A 26,379-nucleotide genomic window follows, 5' to 3' on the forward strand; every position below is an offset into this window, starting at 1 on the left:
CGATTTTGATGATTGATGATTTGATGATTTGACGTTAAAAAATATCTAAATTGTAATTTTTTTTTAGAAAATAACCAATCCTTTCGACAAGACCCTTCTTACTCGGCTGGGATTGTTTAGAGCCCTTTGAAGCAGCATTTAAACTGCATTTTGGAAGTTCATACTCAGTTGCACCATAGAAGTCCACTATATGGAGAGAAATCCTTAAATGTTTTCCTCAAAAAACAACTGAAGAAAGAAAGACAGGAACATCTTGGATGACAAGGGGGTGAGAAAATTCTCTGTAAATGTTCTGGAAGTGAACTTTTCCTTTAATTCAGTATTTCTGAAAACAATAATGAAACAACCAAGAAAAATCTGACCAATCTAGGGCTACTGTGACATCATCAGCTTTATGTGAGATTCTGCCTTTCAGAGGTCGGTGGTATTACAGATTTTAAAGTTCCCATAAACTCTTCTCCGAAAGTCTGAGGAAAATAAAAATTTCATGGTGAGGTGGTGTGCCATTTAAAAGATTTAGAAGGATTTGTTTCGGATAAGAGCCTGGATCTACCTGTCTCATTGCTACGCCTGGAGATATTTTTAGCAGTTAAGTCTTTCTCCTGTTTGGATTTCTTTACCTCGCTAATGTAGAAGAAGACTGCGGCAAATATTCCAAGATTCAGATCAAGCGAAATGTGTTATGCGCTGAGTGAGAAAGTGTTGTTTCGACACGGAGGGTACAGTGTATACTTCATTAAGCGCTAATATTGTTTTGTGAGTTTGTGTGTCGTCTGAAAGGTAACAAAATAAACTCTTGCTTCATGCAGCATGTGCGTTTGTTTTGTTCCCAGTGTGTATATATAAGCTTAATGCGTCTGCATTGCTTCATATTCCTCTTGTTGTGTCTAGCGCGGCCTCCTGTGTCAGCTGCACACTGGTTTAATGTGAAGTTTAAGCCTCTCGTGACGCCAACTAGAGTCTAGTTACACTAGTGGGAATACCTGCTATTGTCCGCTAAATCCTTTCTAATTCCCAGGAATTCTGCTTTCATTTCACTCAACCTCTTTGGTCCTGCCACACTTCCACAAGTTACTATAAGTGACCTTAAAGAGGCTCTCTGCCGTTATGCCTTTTAAAGCTATTGATAGTTTTTATGCATCACATGCCTAGAGTTTTTGGCACTGTGGTTAGTTGTGTTTGCCATCCATATTTAGAGGTTACTTTTATAATCAAATTTTAACGATTTTGTGATGCCAAGCCACAGTCTTCTGATACAGACAAAGAGGTTGTCATTCTTCCAGACGTTTTTGACGACTGCTGTCAGGCGTTTCTCACTGCAAAGGGCTTTTTCATATATTGCGCAGAAATACAATTACGCCCTAATGTTACACACTTTATTAGAGGAGAGACACACAGAATATGAATTGTTCCATGGTTGTCATAGTAACAGGAAGTTCTAAACCCCCGGCAGCAAATGTTGTTCTCGCAGTCTTTGAACAACTGGGGGGCTGTTACTGGCAAGGCATTGTGGGTAATTACCACCTAAACCTTGCATTTCTCAGGTCAAAATCAAGAGGATTGAGTTTGAGATGCATCATAGAGTTGATCTAATGACTGTAGTAGATGTGTAGTCATATTTATTTTAATAGGACAGTCAAGACTGAACAGACAAGAAGATAGAGGATTATACAGCACTGAAAAAAGTTATCTGTTAGCAGTATCATTTATTACAAATTGTTTTCTTCAGCCAAAAAGCAATCTGGCACTGATAAACCATCTAAAACTAATCTGTAATTTAATTAAATGTACTAAGTTTTGTTTTGTTATATATGGATAAAGGGCTGTTCACACCAAGCCAAATTTTCAGTGCAGAAATGTAACAGTTCAATTTAAATGAAGATCTGTTAAAGGGATGGTTCACCCAAAATTAACATTTCTGTCATTTATTACTCACCCTCATGTCGTTCCAAACCCATAAGACCTTCGTTTATCTTCAGAACACAAATTAAGATATTTTTTATGAAATCCGAGAGTTTTTTGACCATGCATGAACAAAAAAGCAACTACTACATTCAAGGCTCACAAAGGTAGTGAGAACATTTTTTAACAAAAGTATATGACACCCAGTGTTTTTAAAATCATGTAGTGTATTTCAAGAAGTTTAAAGACCTGTTCACACCAAGATTGATAACTATAAATTAGGGTTGCCCCCTAATAGTTGACTAACAGTTAGTTGTCGAGAAGAGTCACTTAATCGCAGAAAAAAAAAAATCCACAGGAAGTGGCGAAGTCTTGCAGTCCGTCACGGACAGATCATTAATAGCTGGTCTATGTGGTACTATAGTTCATCAGGCAGGACATCCAAATGCTCACCTATTATTCATCGACCTTAAATATGGCTTTTCATCTGAAAGACGTATGTAGTAGCAACTTTACATGGCTGCTCAATCTAACTTTAACCTAGTAAAATGTGCGCTATTGAAGTGCCTGTGCAGAGTGTGGAAGCTGAACAGTAGCATACTAACTGCATGACAGATTGGAGGTGCCGGTGCGGTTGCTTGTTCTTAAAATAGCCCACATTTTTGGTCATACAGATAAGAGTAATACATCTTTCGAATCTGTAAATACTCTACATTTCTTTGTGTGCACTCAGAATAACAATGAAACGTTGTGCTTTTGTAAAATAATTTAAAGCAAACAGGATGCGTTTTCTGTCGTTGTGAACTTGAACATGAAACTTTGAAACTCAAAGTGTATACTTGCCATACAGACAAATCACAAATATATCTATAGAGATTAAAGTGTTGTCTTTTAAATGAACCAATTCAAACATAAAACAAATATTCTCCGATTACATAATCCGTACATGCGTACAGGTGCATCACTACTGCAAAGATGACAAATCAGTGTCGCCGACTTCATTTTTTAATCCGAAAACAAAGAAAGAGCTAGTTTATCAATAAATTATTAAAACATTAATGCAGTTTCCTTGCTGTTTTTACCTGACACATTCATAATCTTTACTTCTGTCAGTGCACTGTTGCAAGCTGTTTTTGCATGCGCTTGAGTACTTATTAGGCTGTGTAGGCAATTAAAGGCTTATTATTATGATTGATATGGTTTATTAATAAACATGTGACTAATAGTTGACTAATGCTTAAAATGAATGTTTACGAGTCGACCAGAAAAATATTTAGGGCAACCATACTATTAATAGAACTATAATAGCGTCCACACCCTAACACACAGTAATATGCTGTTTATTATTAATGTGCTGCAGTTTTGTTGTCTGTTGCTTTAAATAATCAAACTCATTAAAGTGAGATTGGCTGTCAATATTTTTTTTTAAATGCTCATCAGATGGACAAAATTGTTATGAAAGTGATTCCATCTGTGTAGGACTTCTCTATTCTCACAGAATTAAAATGATTATTAAAATTTTATAGTTATCGTTAGGGGTAGGCGATATGACCATGATCTTATATCGCAATATGAATCATTTTGTTTCATGGTAATGAGTTTAAATAATGTCTGTCAAAATATTTGATAGCATAGAAATATCATAATTCTGGTCACCAGTGTCATTATCACAAAAAAACTATAGCTTAAATAAAAAAAAAAAAAAATCAAGCTCACTAAAGACAAGTAAAGAAGAAGATATATCAGGGATAATACATATTTTTAAAGTTACAAAAATGATTTAGTCAAGAAAGAGCAGTGAAAGATTTTTTCTCTGTTGTTGTTTGATTAACATGAATGACGGACAGGAATTTTAGACTGCTGTCACTTTAAGAGCTACCCGGATCCAATATACTGTTACAGGTGTTTTCTTTCTCAGCTGTTTGCTTTCACTTAAGACCTAAATTACTGTTTACGAGGATACTTGCAAAGATGGGCATTTTGACACATACAAGCGACAAAAATACAATACTCCCGTGCTCTATAAACCAAAATGAGTTGTCTTTCGCTTCTGATTGCATTTCAACGGTTTTAAATCACTTGTTCAAATTATTTATTTTGTGACCACATAGTACAGCAACATGCAGTCGAAAGTCCAAAATCCTTACCGGCTGACAAATTTCAACCAGTTACCGGTATGTCGCCCACCGGTATATCGCCCACCCCTAGTTATCATTATAGTTATTATCCTTGGTTTGAGCAGCCTTTAAGTTGAAGTACTAAAATTACTAAAACTGAAATAAAAATAAATGAAAGCGATTTAGAAATACATGAAAAAACATAAAATGTAAACAAAAACTGGAAAATAAAAATAAAAGCTAATTTAAAATCTGAATAAATATATAAATAGTGTAGAAATAATGCTAAAATAACACTGAATCAGACTATCAGATATAAGAGAGCCAAGCCACAGTCACCTCAGTAAGAATCAGGTCAGTCACACAGTCTAAGTGTAAAGTCTCCTCAACTGTCTGCTTCACTATATGTGGAATCATTATTCAGAGCAGCTGGAGGGAGTGCACGAGGTCGGTGTGGAGACGAAGAGAGGCTGGGATTAGATATTTCACAGAGGTGCTCTGTATATTAGAGGAAGAGGTTTACCCTAAAGTTCAGCTTTCTCTGAATGAGGGGTGGGAAAGGCAAACCCACAAATCTTCTCTTCATCTGGCACTGTTTGGAGGGTACTGTGGTGTGTATGAGGGACCTATTAGTGTGTATTTCTGTAAATAAGCTGTTTGTGTGTGTGTGGTGTCCTGGTTGTTTGTTAAGGGGCCCTGTGCTCTAGATGTGGTGGTCTGCTGCAACAGGAACGCTAATGCTTCCTCTGAGGCCGGTGAGGAACAGCATGATTAGCCCTCCAGCCCCCCGGGGGGAGCCGCTGCGCTCTCCCTGCTCTAATTCACTTTGACGTCAACAGGAAGGCAGATCAGGTCTCAGGAGGGGGAGAGGGAGGTGGGCAGCGGACTGTATGGATGTGTGTGGAGGGCTCTGGGGCTTTGGGAGGCTGCGGGAGGGATTACAGAACCCTAAAATGTTTTCTTTGTAGTTTGGAAGAAACCCGAGAAAGGTTTCACACAAACCTGTACTGACAGACTGAAGCGTGGGGGGCTGGCCGCCATTCCTGCCATTCCCGCCCCTGTCTTTATCTTTGTTTGCCCACCTACCCAAGTTCACACACACACACACACACACACACACACACACATACAGCCTCTATTAAGCCAGAACAGCAGGACACACACATACATATACTTTCACGCAAAATATCAAATTACTTTTCAAATTGTGGGGTCAGCGGGCCCACGGGTATCACGCAGCGTCAATAAAAAAGAGCCCCGTTCTCCAAAGCACGCAGTGTTGCTTAAACCTAAATCAACATTTCTGGCTATTTTACAAGTTGTGCTGTAATGCGGCTGGAGTAATGATCTCATGTTTGCTATTAACGCTCAGACCATTAGATGTAACTGTACTCAGAAGGTTTCTCTTCTTGTGTTTTAGACTGTCTGGAGGGCAGTGTGCTGTCGGATCGACTACAATATCAGATGCTCCGATGCTGAGAACAAGCAAACTGTAAGTTTCTAAATCAACACTTTCCATGTTCATTCAAAAACACACATGCTCTGTTCCAAAAGCTAGTGAGCTGCCTATGTAGGCAGTATTTTAAGGCATCATAGATATGCCCCTGATGCAATAGCTGTATATATGTGTCTGTCTGTCTGTCTGTCTGTCTCTCTGTCTGTCTTTCTGTCTGTCTATCTATCTATCTATTTGTCTGTCTATGTATCTGTCTATCTATCTGTCTGTCTGTTTGTCCGTTCCTATACTGTATCTGTCTGTCTGGCATTCTATCTATTGTTCTATCTATCATTGTCATTTTATTTTTCATTTTATCTATCCACCTTTTTCTTGAGTAACCAGTGAGTGGCGCCTTGAAGGATTCTGATCTATTTATCTATCTATCTATCTATCTATCTATCTATCTATCTGTCTGTCTGTCTGTCTGTCTGTCTGTCTGTCACTCTATTATCATTTTACCATTTCATATGCTGTTCTGTCTATCATTCTGTCATTCGTTCATCTTTTCTCGCTGTCTGTCATTTGTTCTATCGTTCTATCTATTGACTGTTCTGTCATGTTACATATATTTTTCAGTTGTTTGTTCTCGTTGTTCTATCGTTCTTTCATCATTCATTCTCTTTCATTGTTTCGTGTCTATCTATCTATCTATCTATCTATCTATCAATCTATCTATCCGTCTGTCTACTCTATCTGTCCATCTGTCAATGCATCCATATATCTGTCTATCTATCTGTCTATCTATCTATCTATCTATCTATCTATCTGTCTGTCTGTCTGTCTGTCTGTCTGTCTGTCATTCTGTTCATTCTGTTCTGATCATTTTATCATTTCATATGCTGTTCTATCTATAATTCTGTCATTCATTCATCTTTTCTGTCTCTATCTGTCATGCGTTCTATCGTTCTATTGAATGTTCTATCATGTTATATATATTTTTTGTTCTGTCGTTCTTTCATCATTCATTTTATCTTTCATTGTTTTGTGTCTATCTATCTATCTATCTATCTATCTATATATCCGTCTGTCTACTGTATCTGTCTATCTGTCAGTGCATCTATCTATCTATCTATCTATCTATCTGTCTGTTTGTCATTCTGTTGTTCTATCATTTTATCATTTGTTCTATCGTTCTATCTATTGACTGTTCTGTCATGTTACATATATTTTTCAGTTGTTCTCGTTGTTCTTTCGTTCTTTCATCATTCATTCTCTTTCATTGTTTCGTGTCTATCTATCTATCCATCTATCTATCTATCTATCTATCCATCTATCTATCTATCTATCTATCTATCCGTCTGTCTACTCTATCTGTCCATCTGTCAATGCATCCATATATCTGTCTATCTATCTGTCTATCTATCTATCTATCTATCTATCTATCTATCTGTCTGTCTGTCTGTCTGTCTGTCATTCTGTTGTTCTATCATTTTATCATTTCATATGCTGTTCTATCTATAATCCTGTCATTCATTCATCTTTTCTCGCTCTATCTATCATGCATTCTATCGTTCTATTGAATGTTCTAATATGTTATATATATTTTTCAATTGTTCGTTCTATCGTTCTTTCATCATTCATTTTATCTTTCATTGTTTTGTGTGTCTATTTATCTATCTATCTATATATCCGTCTGTCTACTGTATCTGTCTATCTGTCAGTGCATCTATCTATCTATCTATCTATCTATCTATCTATCTGTCTGTCTATCTGTCTGTCTGTCATTCTGTTGTTCTATCATTTTATCATTTGTTCTGTCGTTCTATCTATTGTCTGTTCTATCATTATTTTGTTTATTATATTTTTTTCAATAGTTTGTTTTGTCATTTGTTCTATCATTTGTTCTATCATTCTTTTATCATTCATTCTATCTTCCATTGTTTTGTATGTCTATCTATCTATCTATCTATCGAGATAGCTAAATTATTTATAAAATATTAGCTTAATATTTGCTTAATATGAGCTTGACAACAGACTGCATAGAAATTAATTCTAAACCAACTTAACGTGAAAAATCCTACAGTATTTTGTGCGACGGCACTTGTTTAGAGTCGCTGGCTCAGTTTGCATTCTCAGTTCACCATTTATGAGGTTCAGTTTCGTTAGCAGCTGCCTATGTAGGCAGCAGACAGCAAGGCAACTCACTAGGCGCTGGAACAGAGCCACGCTTGTCGCCAGATTCTTTTCTTCCATTTTAATGTGAGAAAGGTAAACCGAGGTTGTTTTCACAAATGCGCCAAACAGCTTTTGTAGTCATGCATTAAGCACAGTCTTTTGTAATTACACTTTTGCTATAGATTTCTTTTTTTTCAGCGTCGATAGCACATAAAATACCCTCACACTTTTGAAGATGGCTGATAAATATGCAGTGTCACCTATCTAGCTGCCTAGCATATACAAACCTGTGATTTCTCTGCAGTGATATTGCTCTTCTGGAGTCGTTGAGTTATTCCTTGCTGGTTTAGTCCGAACTGGGCCTTTACAGATGAATTTCGAAATGAATTTTCCAACGCTTGCTGTTCGTCTGCAATCACCCCGGCTGTGTTGTTTAAGAGTTTGTTTCCTCACTTTAATAGCACTTTCTGTTATGTCCTTATAGAGTGCGAATTTGTTCGAAAACACAATTTGTGCCTTTAATGGTTCGTGGGCTCAGGGTGGAATTACGTTGTGGATGAGTGAGAGAGGGCGAGTCTGAGGGAAGCATTTGTGTGTGCGGCAATATGCGGAAGGGTTAACTCTTTGCTTTTCAGAGGGGGTAAAAGCCAGGCAAGTCTCTTTAATTGAGTGTGAAAACAGCTGGGTATCTCGAGCCATTTTCCCCCACAGCAGCATGGAAGTGACTATCTCAATATCCTCCTGACTCTAATCGCTCATAACCCCAAATTCCCCCTTTCTTTCTCTCCCTCTCGCTCTCGGAGCCCTGCAGAGGATTGTTTTACGCTTAATTTTGTTAAACCTAATGAGATTTCCCTAATTAAATCTCCTCCTGACTGGAAAGCTCTCTCTCCTGTCGAGTGAAGTGATTGTTTGTAGATCTTTTTAGACAAATAAACATTTTCGGAGCGAAAGCACAGCGCAAGAGAAATGGAAGGAGCCTGCATCTTTTCAGTTTTGCGCTAACAGCCCTGTGCTACACTCAGCGTGCTTTGCTTAATGTCTTTTCACCTCGTTTTTCACCTTCTCAGATCGATACCAGTTCCTGAGGTCTCATATTACATCTAAGATGAAGTGAATTAACTTATTGTACATTATGTCAAATCTTAACCGGGAGCAGTGTTGGGGAGCAACCAAATAAATGTAGTGGTGCTATTAACTTTGTAGTAGCATAACAGATTTGCTTTTTAGTAACAAGCCACTTTACCCAACAAGTAGAGGAAAAACAGTGCATTTTTGTAAAAATTTCACACTCAACTAAAATGAATCTTTGAAGTTCAATGAATTGGTTATCTTAGTTGTTCTGTGTGTAGATTTGTTTAAATAAACGAATTCACTTGGTTAAAAAAACTTCATTTGAGTAAATGAATTGTCTTATTGTATTAATATGCTATTTATTTGGTTATTTACAAATGAACGTATCCAAATGTATCACTTTTATGGGTAGATTTTAATGCAGCATCCCCATTGCTGTGAAATAGTAGTGGTTCTAGACAGACCCATGACTGAAAGCCTCTTTTATAGAAGCAATATTGTCATTTATATAAGGTTGTATGAATATGTATGTATGTGTGTGTGTGCCAGGATCTTGTTTTGTGTAGGAAAGTGCCGCTGGGTGTGTCTGGTCCATTGAACTCTCTGAATAAAAGGCCTTGAGAGTATTGTTGACTGCGGTCATTGAGCTGGTATTGTGGATGCCCCCTGGGAGACTATTGTGGGACTCGACCTTCTGTTTCCCGTGCCGACTCCGGAAAGCTAGTGCCAAGACGCCTTCACACACACACATCACAGACACACACCATTCCAACCAGACCCTATTCTTTGCCCCCTCCTGTGGACCGTTAGGCAGTTTGCCCAGTTCTTGTGAAAGGTGCCCTCTGATTTTACCCCCTCTGATCAGGTTTCTGCCACCAGTTGCCCAGTTTGATGTGTGTAAGTAGGGTGAGGAGTCAAGGGAGATGTCCTGGCTTCTGGCACCAGCGGGCAACACACAACACCTAGATCACCGTGTGACTTTTCATTATTCAAGTACTGGCTTGACAAAGCGTCCTTTGCGTGGAATGTAACCGTTGTTTCTTTGATGTAGACCGAATTGTGTTATTTCCAGTAAGCTCTATTTAAAACATGAAATCAAAACAAGCCATGCACAATGCATCAGAGCATGTTAATCAAAAGGGAAAATATGCATTGTAGCCCTAATTGTTTTGTTTTTTTATGTAATCATTTTCTCAATGTCTGCAATCAGTTTTCTGCAGAAATAATCAAGGCTGTAGCAAAATTATAGTAACTAATAATATTATAGCTTAATGTTTTCATAATCAAAGTCCCGCCTACATTATTTATGCTACATTACAGCCTTTAAATGTGGCATCATGAAGATGCATTGAACTAAAATCAACCTGTCGGTTGACTTCAAAATCATAGAAAAAATTTTATTTCAGCAGATTCAAATACTAAAAAAGTATTATCTGGGTTTCCATAGTCATGGAAAATATTGTGGAATTATAGAATTTTAATTTCCTGGTAAAGCCATTATAATTCTTAAAATCCAAAATTCAAAAGCTTTTGTATATATATGAATATATATTTTTCTAGCTATGCTATACTGGGAATTTATTGGTGAAAAGTTGTGGGAATGTGTTATTTATTATTATTTATTAGGGGCCAAGCACTGAAGGTATCCATTGACATTCTTCTTCTTCTGCTATTGTGTCTATGGCAGCCCATAGAACCGGTTTTGGGAAAGTTATGAAATTTGGCACACTGAAAGAGGACAGTATGAACTGTCAATATAGCAAATTTGAAGTCTCTAACTCAATCCCTCTAGTGCCACCAACTGTTCAAAATTGCACTTATGTTTATGCTCATAACTTTTGAACTGTAAAGTTTAGATGGAAAATGTTTTACTCTGATTTCTTGGCTCATGCTGAGTGAAATGGACACCATTACGGTTAAAGACTTTTTCGCAATTTGTAATAGCATACTTTTTCGAACTTGTGCTGGGCAGTTTGTCTGATTTTCACCAAAATTGGCTCAGATGATCTTCAGACCATGCTAGCAAAAATTGATGGAATTTAAGTTGATCAGTCAAACCGTTCTCGAATAACACATGGACGAATTCAACAAAGAGCATGCGTTTGGCTTATTGAGACCAAACTTGGTGTGTGTTTTAAAAACAATGACCAAAACCTACCTGCACAGTTTGGGCGCAGCACCACCTACTGTAGTGGTTAGGACATACATTAATAAACCGGTTATATCAAAAGTGATAACCCATTAAATCATATTACTTGTGGTTAAATTTATGATTTTTAGCTGCTTTGACTAAAATCATTTTAAAATGTCTTTAATTACTATCACTACAGTCGTTCTAATGCTTGTTTCTGTAGTGCTTGGCTTCTTAATTGCTCCTTACAGCTATATTTATTATTAATATTGTTAGTTTATTATCTTAAAGGAAGCAGAAAGAGCATTTGCAAAACATTTAAATGGAAGGTTCAACCAAAATGAAAATTCTGTCATCAATTACTCACGCTCGCGTCGTTCCAAAACCATAAGACCTTTGTTCATCTTCTGAACACAAATTAAGATATTTTTGATGAAATCTGAGAGCTTTCTGACTCTGCATAGACAGCAACACAACTACCAGCCTAAATTTTATGAAGCAAAAATAAAGATTTTATTCAACATTCCGTATCAGTCTCCATGGCGTGTTCACGAGAATACCACGATGTAAACATGTCAGAAGATTTTATTTCGACGGAGAGGATGACTTGCAATTTTTTGCACAGGCTTACTTATTTGAACCAGAATATACAGATGATAACTAAGAGAGATGGACTTTCAATGCCAGAAAATGCTCAGATTTCATCAAGAATATCTACATTTGTGTTCTACATTATCTACATTATATCTACATTATGGTGAGTAATTAATAACAGAATTTTCACTTTTGGGTGAATTATCCCTTTAACTTCCTTATTTTTGTGTCAAACATCTTGTAAGCAGCACTTTATTTGATCTATTGGTATTATTTTTGTCAGTTATATTATTTTTCTGATGAGATGTGTACATTTGGACCTGGGACGCTTATTAAATTGTGGCCCGTTTTGATTTCATGTTGTCTTTTAATAGTGGATATTAATATTTGTTTCCGCATAGCATCAGTTTTCATGGGCATTAGCAGTACAGTACCTTGTGTCATTGAGCAGTTGATTAGTAAGATTCCTTTTGCTCTTTCTATAACAGTCTCAACCTCATCATCATCATCATCATCATCTCCAGCACCCCTGGCCTTCACCCCGAGTCTGTTCCTCATCAGCCTCGATTAGCATTATGTTGATTTAGCCTAGCAGCCCCCACCAACCCAACGGAGGCTTATTAGGTTGAATATTTTTTTTTATTTATTCCCGTTTTCTTGGGGTCCCTGTCGGCATTTCCAATTACTCTCGCCGTTCGGCTGTAATTGCCTCCGTGCTAATGGCTGCCAGACAATTGTGCTAAATGAGGTGAAGGCGCGAGGCAGCGAGCTCGACTTCATTAAGAGCTAATGGGATTTTATTGGGGGGACTGAAGACCCAGCTCATCAAAAAGGAGAGATGGAAGGAAAACAAAACAGATGGAGGAGAAGAGGCTGAGAGAGTTTTATAGGCGTTCGCTTCAGTGTCTGCTTGTCTTAAGTTATGTCGGACAGGAATGCGCAACCCTACTGTTTTACTGTTAGAAACACACACACACACACTCGCATATATCTGTCTCTCTCGAACGCACAGACACGCAAAAACATAAACGCTCCGCTAAGCAAACATGCATGTAACTGATAGATACACATATAAACGCATTAAAATTCAACATAACGTGCATGCTTGAAAAGATGAAAGAGATGGAATTGCAGTGAAGATTTAGTGATAATCTGTGCATGTCAATCTGATTACACAGATTTCTTAGATAACTTAAATCGAGTGCCAAACTTTGTGCTTTAAAGTGTGCATCACTTCTAGTTGAAAAGAGCATTTGCTTGACAGCAATCTTAAAAAAAAAAAATTCAGTTTTCTCAGTTGTTAGTTTTTCACAGCAGCAGTTTCATGTCACGAGTAGACTGTTTAGATATGATGAAAGATGCAAAACGCCATCATGTCGGAATGGATGTCATATAGCTGTTAAACAGCTCTTCAAATCAACGTCAGAGGAAATATTTAATGTTCGTTTAAAACGAACCCATAAAACACTGAAGTGTGTTTTCGTTTTAAACCTTGTTTATCTCTCTCATTTCAGCTGATTTATATCTGTGTGTGGAAGAGAGAGACACAGAAAGTCTTTCTGGAGCGCTAATACTAATAGAAACAACCTGACATAGATAGCAGTTCCTGGGTGATTGAACTGTCTTTTGTCATGCTGTTCTGCTTAAAACAAACGCACTGCTCTGTTAGTGTTTTCAGGGTTTGGCTCTACAGCATGTTTACTGAGAACAGATGCTCTTCTAAGTTTTGGAACACTAGCTGTGCACACTTGCTTTTGTCGTTTGTCATGCGTCTTTTTTATTGTAATGTCTTTCATAAGGTAGTCTGGTAGTCAGTTTTACTTTAAAATACCACTTTAGTGAATTAAAATATGATCATAAACTCTTATTTTTTTGCAGTTACTTCAATTTTATTTGTATGCACAATATAATTATATGTAAGTAGACCTTTTTATGTTATTATTTTGTTCCTATAATAATATTTAAGTTCACATAAAGTGGCTTGAAGAATGCAGATGTTAACTTTTTTTTTTTTTAATGAAACAAAGTTTTGGATATATTGGCAGGTTCATCTTTTTCTAATACCCAAGTCACAGCCATGAACATTCGATTTGAAAAAATCTGTACGGTTGAGGTCAAAGGTTTACATACACCTTAAAGAATCCACAAAATGTTAATTATTTTACCAAAAATGGGGGTGGGTGAAAACTTTTGAAATATGAAGATCAGGGTAAATTTAACTTACTTTGTCTTCTGGGAAACACTTAAGTATCTTCTGTAGCTTCTGAAGGCCAGTACTAAATGAAAAAAAAAAGATATTTAGGCAAAATAATAAAAATGTACACATCTTCATTCTGTTCAAAAGTTTACACCCCTGGCTCTTAATGCATCGGTTTTCCCTTCTGAAGCATCAGTGAGCATTTGAACCTTCAGTAATAGTTGCATATGAGTCCTTCAGTTGTCCTCAGTGTGAAAAAGATGGATCTCAAAATCATACAGTCATTGTTAAAAAGGGTTCAAATACACAAAAATGCTGAAAACCAAAGAATTTGTGAGACCTGAAGGATTTTTCTGAAGAACAGCGAGCAGTTTAAAGGTTAAAACAAGTTAATTTAGATAGCAGTAAGAGCAAATTTTGAGCAAATCTTAAGACAGAGCAAAAAAATGTAGTATATTTAAGTTTAGCAGCAGTTTAGTTCTACCTGTCACTGCTGTGTACAGATCTGTGTGCTCAACCACAGGGCAGCTGCTAAACTGATTCGGAGACAGTGTTACCATGTAATCGGGTTATCTCCGAGGTGGAAAAGAGAGGAAAATCTATGCCCTGATTAGATAAAAGGCATAGCTTCCAGCCATAACATCTAACCATAATATGACATCGGATAGGCTCTGGCAATGTGAAAAATAGGTCTCTGTTTTTGTCATCCTCTGTTTCTTTATTTATTTACTGTAATTTTAGATTTTAGAGGGGAACATCTGTTTTGATTCGAATGTCGGATAACGACGGTTTAATGGATCATGCTATGGATAAAGTGAAGAACCGTGGGACGGTTGTGATTGATGTGGATGGGAGACTTGAGTCACCGCTCTGGTTTTTCGAAATAGTTTGCCAGGGAATTTTTCGGGGAAGGAGGAAGAGTGAATTTGAGAGTTTGGTGAGTGAATGAAAGAGACTATGACATGTTACCACATGAAACAGTATATTCAGTGGTAAAAAAAAAAAAAAAACATCTATCTATCTATCTATCTATCTATCTATCTATCTATCTATCTATCTATCTATCTATCTATCTATCTTTCTGTCTATCTGTCTGTCTATCTGTCTGTCTGTCTGTCTGTCTATATACACTACCAGTCAAAGTTAATGTTTTTTAAAGAAGTTATGTTCACCAAGCCTGCATTTATTTGATTGATCCAAAGTACAGTACAATTTTTAATTATTTTTACAATTTAAAATAACTGCTTTCTATTAGAATATATTTTAAAATGTAATTTATTCCTGTGATCAAAGCTAAATTTTTTAGCATCATTACTCCAGTCATCAGTGTCACATGATCCTTCAGAAATCATTCTGGTATGCTGATTTGTTGTTCAAGAAACATTTTTATTATTATTATTTAAAACAGTTGAGTACATTTTTTTCAGAATTCTTTGGTGAATAGAAAAATCCAAAGATCAGCATTTATCTGAAATAAAAAGCTTTTGTAACATTATAAACTATACCAAAAGCTTGGAATCAGTATAAAATTATTTATTTTATTTTATTTATTTTTGGGGGGGAAAGAAGCTATACAAAATAATACTTTTATTTAGTAAGGATGCTTTAAATTGATCAAAAGTGATGATTAAGACATTTACAATATTATAAAAGATTTCTGATAGATTCTGAACTTCAAATTCATCAAACGAAACCTGAAAAAAGATTCTACTTGGCTGTTTTCAACATAATAATAATAAATGTTTTCTGAGCAGCAAATCAGAATATTATAATGGGGATGATCATGTGACTGGAGTAATGATGCTAAAAATTCAGCTTTGAAATCACAGGAATAAATTACGTTTTAAAATATATTCAAATAGAAAACAGTTGTTTTAAATAGTAAAACTATTTCTTGTTTTTACTGTTTTTGCTGTACTTTGGATCAAATGAATGCAGGCTTGGTGAGCAGAAGAGACATTAAACTTTTAAACTTTTGACTGGTAGTATATATAGATAGATATGTACATGAATAAATAGATACATTTTACTGTATTGTTTAACTTCCAAATTGTTTTTGCACTTAAAATTAATAATTCTATAACCAGTACTAAATAAAAACATTAACGCGTCAGACTAACATTAAAGGGATAAATCACAGCAAAATTTGAATTCATCATTTTCTCACTCTGTATAACTTCAGTTTCTTCCATGGAACAAAACATGAGAAGTTTATAAACTATGAAATTTTAAAACAGACAAATCATTGACATTAAATAATCATTCCTTTCATTGTATGAAAAAGAGCAATTTGGATGCTATAAAAAACTCCTTTTGTGTTCCAAAAAATAATAACATTTTATTTTATTATTTTATTTTAGTAGAGACCATGGAATAATATGAGAGGGAAAAAATCCTAGCACAGCTATGTAGATAATTGATCAATTAAACAATTTAGCGGTCATTATTTTAAAATATTTGACTGTAGAATAGTTCGATTGACCAATCAGAATCAAGTGTTCCAGGGAGAAGTGCAATAATACTGTCTAATATTACTTTTTCCCTTACCCCTTGGTTACATCAGCAGAAAAAGTTATTAAATTTTGATGAAACTTTATGAAAGCAAGCGTTTTTGTCTTTTAAAGTAACATGCGATGATGAATCATGCACAATAAGAGCCCCAACATTTTCATTAAGAAAGTAAATGGGGTCAATTTTGCTTTTATGTTGTCTTTAACAAGAAACAGAGGGCCTTAGGTTGAATTCTCTGCTCCCATGGATATTTTTTTCATAGATAAAGATAAAGAAATGAGAGAGAGCGAGTGACTGAATGAACGGGTGAGTCAGAGAGAGGAAGAAAGAAAGTAACCCTGTCCCGGCGCTAACAGCTGTGTTGCAGCTGCCAGTGGCTCCTGCTGAGGGTGAGCAGCTCAATTCTCCAGGGTCAGATCTGTGGTATGGCGGTATCCGTGGCAACGGGCTTTGGGCCTGTGCGGCAAGAACAATCCTGCCTCTGAGAGCCGAGCGCTGCGCTCTGAGCTCAACACACCGGAATGTTCTACACCAAGAGAGGAAAAAAGAAGCAGAGGGAGAGGGTGAGGGATGGAGACAGTGACGAGGTAAAGAGAGAGAGTAAAATGAGAGAGCAAGAGGGGTCAAGAAAACAACAGTGTTCCTTCGATGGTATTGACATTAATATAAAAGGGAAAAAAAATCAGTTTGAGCCCAAACCATTACTAATTCGGAAACATCACTTTGAACTAGTAACACTGAGTATGTAGAGTATTATGAGGGAGAGTTTGATTACCTGCATCTGATACAGCATTCATTCTTCAGCTCAATCTTATATTCACAATAACACAATCGTTTAAACGTCTGCTGAGAAAAGCGATATCTTTGTCGTACTATTCTTTCATCTGTAAAGGGTGATTTCCAGTGACAGTACTAGTCTTACAAGCTGTTGTTAAAACTGAAAATAACTTACTTGTTTGCTCTTTCAGTATAAAAGTCTTTGCTGCTACTTCACTCATAAAAAAAATCTCTTGTTGCCATCTAATGGCGGAATAATGTAACTAAAATTACCATCACGAACACACACTGTTTCCCAATACAAAATAGTATTATTAAATGCTACTATTATTTATATAAAATATTATTTATTGAATAATAATATTTAATAAACAACAACAACGGCCTTTATAAAAGTTGCAAGGCAATTTAGTCAAAAGTACAAAGGCAGCGCTTTGATACGGAACGCCCGCAAATTTTCAAATAGACAATATATCTATTAACAAACCACATATTTGAAGTCTAAAAAACTCTTTAAACTACATTCTGTGACACAAAAACATTATTTATAAATAATGCTGTATTTGGGCATCAGCCATGACACTCACTGTGAGAAATACCGCAAGCGGAGTGATACAAACAGTGAAACAGTTGGAGTTCCGATATCACTAGAATATCACACTCCTCTCAGCCAATCAGATTAGAGGACCAGAAAGAACTGTTGTATAAAAGAAAATAACCTGCAAGAGAAAAAAGGATAGAACATAAGAAGACAGGATATAGAAGTAAAATGTAATATTAGAATATTATAAGAATTATATTAGAATATAAGAGACACAAGGGGTTAAATGTTGGAAGTTAGACTGAAAAAAGTGGTCTGGTGTGAGAAAGAGAAAGGAGAAATAGACCAATATGATCTCAGCCAAACAGAATAGCGGTTGTCAAGTTACCAGGTCTTTCACTGTCCCCTAAAGCAAGGCGGCTGGAGTCGGTCTTATCTCCTGGCTCCAGCTCCGGCCCACAGCAGTCTGGCCCGTAGAGCCTCTCTCAGCGCTCAGCCTGCAAACATCGTTTTAAATCTGAAGCTTCATTAAAAAATCATCCTGCAGCATCCACAATGATATTAAATATATTAAACAGGTATCCAGACAGACACAAAACCTGCAATGCTCATATGCTGCATGAACAGTTGTAGCACTTTTGTACACAATTTTTTTTTGTTTAGTTTATTAATGTCATTTGATTTTAGATATACCTTCTTTTTACAATAATGTTTCCTTTGCCATCATCTAATGCTGTAAAATATATGTAACCCTGGCCCACAAAACCAGTCATAAGTAACACAGGTATATTTGTAGCAATAGCCAACAATACATTGTATGGGTCAAAATGGTCGATTTTTCTTTTATGCCAGAAATCATTAGGATATTAAGTAAAGATCATGTTCCATGAAGATATTTTGTACATTTCTTACAGTAAATATATCAAAACTGAATTTTTGTTTAGTAATATGCATTGCTAAGAAATTCATTTGGTCAACAAAGTATAGTTGTATCTCAGCCAAATATTGTCCTATCCCAACAAATCAATGTATCAATGGAAAGCGTATTTATTCAGCTTTCAGCTGATGTGTACATCTCAATTTTAAAAAATCAACCCTTATGACAGGTTTTGTGGTCCAGGGTTACGTATGTAAAATTTACATTACAAAATTACATTATGTTGCAATGCCTAAATTCTGTTCAAATGAATGATTTTAATTAATTTGATTTTTAATTAATTTATTTTTTAATATTATTTTGTATATAGAATCTTCCATTTATTGATTATTATTGCCTTATTGTTATCAGTCAGAGGTTGCAGTGAATTAGATATCATCTACAACTGTTATTGTTTTCGTGTTTGAATAGATTAGAGAGCACTATTCACTGTTAACTAGTTGCTTATTAGCATGCATATTACTAGCATATTGGCTGTTTGTTAGTATGTTTAAAGCACATATTAACCTTATTCTGCATAATCATATTCTAGAAACCTTAACCCTACCCATTACCAGTACTGGGAATAACAGTGTTATAAATAAACGCGTTACTAACGGCGTTATTTTTCTCAGTAGCGAGTAATCTAGCTGATTACTGTTTTCCCTGTTACAACGCCGTTACGTTACTGACAATAAAATGTGGCATTACTATAATTTATTCTAATATTATTATAATTTTATTTTTCAGTTCATCTGAATGGATGCGCAGCGTACCTGTATTTTGACTAACCTTAAATTCTAGTGTGAAGGCACATGACTAGCCGTCGCTTTGTCTCACACACACGCAAAGAAAGATACGGAGAGAGAGTCTTATATACCATGCAGAATTGACACGCAACATGTAAAAAAAATAATTGTTGCTGTATTTTCCTGTCAAAATAACAAGTTTGTTTGGAATTCTTCAGCTTTTAAAAACTGCCAGTTTCTCCGGTAGAAGGTGGAACTAATGCGCAAATAACGATTTCATTGGCTGGCACTCACCTATTATCGTCCTTGATTTGATTTCAGCAAATCAGTTAGAGCGAACGCAGACAACGTGATTAATATTCATGAACCCAGCAGCTCATTAATCCTTGGTGCGTGTTATATTGTTATTTGTAGTAGAAATCATAGTAGTTTTGTTATCTTATCAGTATTAATATCTTAAGCACCACCACCAGTCCTAAGTTCAGTCAACATGACATATGCTTCCATACATGGTTATTCTAATTACTAAAGTTCTAATAATTTAATTTCATTTAAATTTCATTCAACTTATTTCATATTGGTGGCATCCAAGTTATTTGACAAATTTGAACATTTAAAAAAAAGTAACACAATAGTTACTTTTCCTGGTAATTAGTTACTTGTATAATGATGTAACTCAGTTGCTGTGAGAAGTACAGTAGAACATAAATACTACAACAATCACCTTATTTACTGTCAATAAGCAGTAACTTAGGAGTTTACTTAAGGAAAACTCTTAGTTAATAGTGAATATGTGTTCCCTAATCTAAAGTATTTTGTGGTTTTTATTTAAATGTATACATCAAGTATTCTATAGCATCTTCACAGCTTTAAAAAGTTGCTTTGAAATCACAGCATCTCACATCATGTTGCAGTTATGAAACAGCCATTGTCCTCAGTTAAAAGCAGTTTATTTTTGAAGTCACACATTATAGCTGAATTTATAAATCTGCCACCCACAGTCCTTCTGGACGGCCCTCAGCGACCAGCTGCCTCCTGTTTGGCATTGTCTATATATTTCATACTCAAGATTTCATTTACATGAAGCGCTGACAAAGTGTCAATGAACTAAGGAGAGATACGCCGTATCACGCTAGCTGGGTCGACCAGGCATGAAAAAGTTAAGCTGCCATCAGATTGACAGCAGAAGTTTGTGTATTAATATTCATTTGAGCGCTAATGGAAGTTGTTCGGATGTTGTAAACATCACATGCGCGTTAGCGTGCGCTGTTTATCACGTACGCGAAACGCGGACAGTTAGTCTCCATGAATACTAACATGATTAGACAAGAGTTTTTGCGCTTAAACAAGCGTTTCCTGTGAGTATTCTGTCAGAGCGATGACGGAAATATGTACAGAATGATGTGCGTTGGGGGGAGCGCAGCGAGAGTTTCCATGGCAACAGGATTCCTGCGAAAAGGTCAACGTCGAAGGCAGACTTGGAAAAGCACAAGAGGATTATTGGGGATTTAGCGGCGAGTAAAATCATTTTTTATTCTCTTTTTATGTATTTTTTTGTCCTATCTGAATGACGATAAAAACACTGGATATGAATAGTGCAATTATATTGCTTAAAAAACGTCTCGCTCTCCCTTTTTATGATTTCTTGCCTTGGTCCTTTGAAGTGAAATTGAAAAGAGAAAGAGTGGTGGACGGCGGTGGTGCTCGGCTTTGTGCTTGGCGCTGATACGCACTCTTCTGCCCCCTCAATCACTTCTTTCTCTCTCTCTCTCTCTCTCTCTCTCTCTCTCTCTCCTTCCTCGCCCCCCTTCCCTTTCCACTCACTTTAATTAAGTCAGCCTCCCTGGCATGGCTGCCAAAGATAATTGGAGTGGGTTTTGGATGCCATTTACTCGAAATGTCGCCTGTTTCTTTCTTTTTTTAAATTTCCTCGTCTCTGCCACGTTCACTAATTTTCTTCCTCTCTTCTTGTCGTTTATGAGATAGGGATTAACCTGAGGTGTGCGCCGCGCAGGTATGCATCACAGACGGAAGACAATTTATTAGCCAACTTTGTGGGCGAAGATTAGGTTTCTTGAACTTGCTTTTAGAAATAGTTCTTGCGATATATTTGGAGCACTTGAAGGAACTTTTATGATAGGCTATATTTATAATCTCAGGCAATTAGTCATGCAAACTTCATTTACATTTTCTTGCTCTAACCTTTTTTTTTTCTTCACTCCTGAAAAGTTTTTTTTTTAAATAGATCTGTGCAGGTTCATTAAAGTCTTCTTCTTCTTAAAAAAAAATAGAATATTTATTTATTAGTTTTTCACTGTACAAGGTGGGTGAGTTGGTCATATGTTTTTTTCTGGATGTTTCATCACAGGTTTATCACATCCTGCATAAAGTTGAAGTTTGCTTATGTTACATTTGAAAAACAAGTTTAATAGGTCCTAATGTTTCAGTAGGCCAAAAATATATATAAAAAAGGATTATCAGTAATTCTTATCATAGTATTAAAATAAACGTGAAAAAAAGTCATGATAGGTTTAATTCTCACTATTACATAGTTATTGGCTGCTTATTAGTATTTTTAGGCACATTTTAATGCCTTATTCTGCATGACCATATATGTAGATGCCTTAACCCTACCCAATACCTAAACAACTACTTTACTAACTGTTAGTAAGTCGCAAATTAGGAGTTTATTAAGAGAAAACTCTTAGTTAATAGTGAATGTGCTTCTAAATCTAAAGGAAATTAATTAATGTTAATTTGTAATATAATATAATATAATATAATATAATACCTGTAGTGTTACCATAATCTCATAGTAGGTGTTTCAAATATATTAATGTGTAATATTTAGAAAATTTTTAATATAAAAAGTCATGAAATAAGTTAGTTTGTTAAATGTTTTGGAAATAATCTTAAAATAGGTCTTTTACAGGAATATATTTGTAATGTTTTGAAAATAAAATAATACAGCCTTTTAAAACATAATATAATATAATGTAATAATTCTATTGTGATGAACACATTTCTTTGCTTAATATTGTTTTTCCCCCTTCAAAATATTATGCTTTATTCCCACAATATTAATTTTACTGTAACTTCAATTAAATATATTAATACATATTTTTCTGCTGTTTTGTTGTTAATTTATAATTAGGGAAGCAACAATATTAAAATTCTAGTATAATATAATATAATATAATATAATATAATAAATCTAGTGTTACCATAATCTCATAATAGGTCTTTTACAGAAATGAATTTGTAATATTTTGAAAATTAATTAAAAAAAAAAGTTTAAAAAGTTAAAAATTAAAAAAAGGTCATAAAAGAAAAAAAAGGTAATATTTTGAAAGTAAAATAATGCAGCATGTTTCTGTTGTGATAACCACATTTCTTTGCATAACATTGTTTTTTTTCCTCAAAATATTATGCTTATTCATATAATACATATTTTACTTTAAATTAAATTAAATATGTAAATAAATATTTTTTCATTTTATAATGTAATTAGGTAAGCAACAATATTAAAATTTTGGATAATATAATATAATATAATAATTATATTGTGATAATCACATTTCTTTGCATAATATTGTTTCCCCCCCTCAAAATAGTATGCTTTATTCACACAATATGAATTTTACTGTAACTTCAATTAAATTGGTTAATGAATATTTTTCTGTCATTTAATAATGTATAATTTAAAATTGGGGAAACAACAATATTAAAATTCTGATATAATATAATATAATATATGATATTGTGGTAATCACATTTCTTAGCATATTATTATATTTTTCTCACAATATTATGCTTTTCATACAATATTAATTTTACTGTAACATCAATTAAATGTGTTAATAAATATTTTTCTGTCATTTTATAAGGTAAATTTTAAAATTAGGTAAGCAACAATATTAAAATTCTGGTATAATATAATATAATATAGTATAATATAATATAATATAATATAGTTCTGTTGTGATAATCACATTTCTTTGCATAATATTGTTTTTTCCCCCTCAAAATATCATTTATTCCCACATTTTAATTTTGCTGTAACTTCACTTAAATGTGTGTGTTTTTTTTTTAATGTAACATTATTCATATAACATTAGATTGTTTCTTAAACATTGTGACTATGCTTGTAAGATTTACATCTTTGTTCTCATAATGTTACAACTTTATTTAATTTATATTATTGTCAGGGTAAGAAATGTGAGATTTGCTTTTATTTTAAAGTGGCACTAAAACACTGTTGTGTCATTCAAACATTTATCAATAATTAATGAAGGGGTTAACGAATATAATTAATTAATTTACTTGTTTTGGAACATTTTTATTGTGATGATCTTTCCTTTTTGTTGATCATTTCTAAGGAAGCATTGTTCTCTTTCAGAGAGATGATTTGCTTTTATGAGATATAGCCAAGCTATACAAGTATAATATAAATGTACTACAGCTCACTTTGCTGCCAATTTGTCAGGTTAATCCTTTGTTTTGTAGCCAGTACTCTGATTTATTGCGTGTGATGAACTTTCATGTTTTATTGACGACATCTGTTGTGTTTCGCAGCCCAGGTCTGGTGTTATGAAGTGCTGTTATGTAATCAGGTGGTATAAAACTTTATACAGTACCACCCATTATAGCACGTCTGCTCATGGCGATCTCCTCAGGCGTCAGCGTGTCACGGTTTGGCGTACACGTGTCATAGTTTTCGAGCTAGCGCTTGTAGTAGCGTGTGTGTTCTGGTCACAGTGTGTGGTGACTGCAGCGGGAGTCAGTGAGTGAGGCCTCCTATCAATCACGCTGGGCTGCTGAAAAGGGCTGCGCTGGGCCGGGCCACCCATCCAGCCGGCCACGGCAGGGGGATCCAATATCCCCCCAGCCCTAATGTACTCCAGATGGCCAGGGCAGAGCGCTGGGGCCGGCCAGGGCCTCTCTGTACACCTCCAGAGAGACTGGGAGTGAGAGTGCAGGGCGATCTGTCTGCATAGCTGCGGTGTGTGTATGTTAGAGAGGAGACGTCCTGACCGTGGGGTTCCACTGGAGTGTGTTTGCTGAGCTTGCCGTATACGCACACACACATTCTCTCACCTTCACGAGCCTCATATAGAAGTGTAGTAGGGGTTCAAAAGAAGTCAACCTATCCACAGGGGTTGCTCCAGAGGTACCGATTTTCCAGAGGTTGCAGTAACTGTATTTTTCTGGCGTTTTATTATGTATGATTTAATGTATAATTCAAAATGTAAAGCATGATTCCAATATTAAAATTCTGGTATATAATATAATATTATTATTGGCCAAAATTAATTGCAGGTTATAAAGTTATTGCGAGACATAAACTTACAATCCTGACTTTTTTTCTCAAAATTGCATGGTATAAACTCACAAGTGCAAGTTATAAAGTCAAAATTGTTAGATATAATCTCACAATTCTGTCTTTTTTTCTCAGAATTGTGTGATATAAACTGACAGTTGCAAGTTACAAAGTCAGAATAGCAGGATATAAACTCGCAATTGCCAGAAATAAAGTCAGAATTGCGAGTTTGATTTTTTTTTCAAACTCGCAATTGCGAATTATAAAGTCCAGTTGTGAGGAATTTCTTATATCTTGCAATTCTGACGTAATAACTCACAATTACGTGTTATAAAACCAGAATTGCAAGAAGAAAGTCACAACTGCGAGCTATAAACTTGCAAGAATCAGAATTGTGTATTTATTTCTTGCAATTCTGAATTGCAACTTTCAGAATTGCAACTTTCTTTCTCAGAATGTGAATTTAAATCTTTAAATTCTAAGTTGTTTTCTCGGAATTGTGAGTTTATCTTGCCATTCTGACTTAATAACTCACAATTGTGTTATAAAGTCAGAATTGCGAGATATAAACTAGCAATTCTAAGAAAAAAGTCACAATTACGAGATGTAAACTCGCAATTCTGAGAAAAAAGTCGCAATTGCGAGATATTAACTTGGAATTCTAAGAAAAAAGTCAAACTTATATATTTATATCTCATAGTTCTGACTTTATTTCCCAGAATTGCAACTTTATTTCTCAGATTTATGAGTTCTTGCAGCTCTGATTTTCTCATAATTGCGAGTTTAAATCTTGGAATTCTGAGTTTTTTTTCTCACAGTTGCAAGTTTATCTTGCAATTCTGACTTAATATAAATATAAACTTGCAATTCTGAGAAAAAAGTCACAGTTGTGTATTTATATCTCAGTTCTGACAATATTTCTCAGAATTGCTAGGTTAGATGCAGCTCTGACTTTTTGTCTCAAAATAGCAAGTTTAAATCTTGGGATTCTGAGTTTTTTTCTCGCAATTGTGAATTTATTTCTTGCAGTTCTGAGAAATGAAGTCAGAATTGTGAGATATAAACTCGCAATTCTAAGAAAAAAGTCACAATTACGAGATATAAACTCACAATTCTGAGAAAAAAGTCACAATTGTGAGATACGACCTCACAATTTTGAGAAAAAGGTCAGAATTGTGTATTTATATCTCACAATTGACTTTATTTTTCAGAATTGCAAGTTTATATCTTGAAACTGTGACTTACTTTCACAGAATTCCAATTCTTGGAATTCTGAATTTTTTTCTTACAATTGTGATTTTATTTTTCATAATTCTGACTTAATTTCTCATAATTACGAGTTTATATCTCACAATTCTGACTTTATAATGGGCAGTTGTGAGTTTTTATTTCACAGTTCTGAGAGTCAGAAATACAATTACCATTTTTAGTTTTTATTCAGTGGCAGGAACAGGCTTCCTTAGACCACACCTTTCTTCTTTAGGAATATTCCTACAGTAAAAAATGTAAATAGGAATTAAAAGTCAAGTTAATGGGAGAAAGTAAAGCTTTAAAGCACTCTGACACTCATTCTGCAGAGGGGATTTAAATATGGTAAAATGTGTCTATACTGAAAGTACTATACTCTTATTAATTAAAAGCATAATCAAATTCTGGGTGAGGGATTTGACAGACTTTATGAATTGTGGTTCTGAATTTAAGGAAAAATTCAGTTTCTTGCAGAGATTCCATGTGGTTCTAGTCATGGCATACCAGCATCGCTGATTTAGATAATGGCCCCTGTAGGTGGAAGAACGCTACCATTTTAGTAAAATAAACAGTCAGAAATTGGACTGAGGGTTATTTGAAATGTTATAGATACACTGAGGAATGTGTCTGTCTCCCTGAGGCGCACATGGAAGCTTTCATGGTAACACTATATCTGATGGAAGCCATCG

At 35.1% G+C, this 26,379-nt stretch overlaps 1 protein-coding gene across 1 annotated transcript in view; it reads left to right on the plus strand.

The window, feature by feature from the left end:
- Positions 1–26,379, plus strand: part of pknox2 (pbx/knotted 1 homeobox 2) — a 94,537-nt gene that overhangs the window by 15,021 nt on the left and 53,137 nt on the right. The window contains exon 2 of the mRNA XM_051121683.1: positions 5,440–5,511. The gene's annotated coding sequence lies outside the window, so the exon portion shown is untranslated. The remainder of the gene's footprint in view (positions 1–5,439; positions 5,512–26,379) is intronic.

Source organism: Labeo rohita, chromosome 10 (genome assembly GCF_022985175.1).
Source record: "Labeo rohita strain BAU-BD-2019 chromosome 10, IGBB_LRoh.1.0, whole genome shotgun sequence".
NCBI lineage: Eukaryota > Metazoa > Chordata > Actinopteri > Cypriniformes > Cyprinidae > Labeo > Labeo rohita.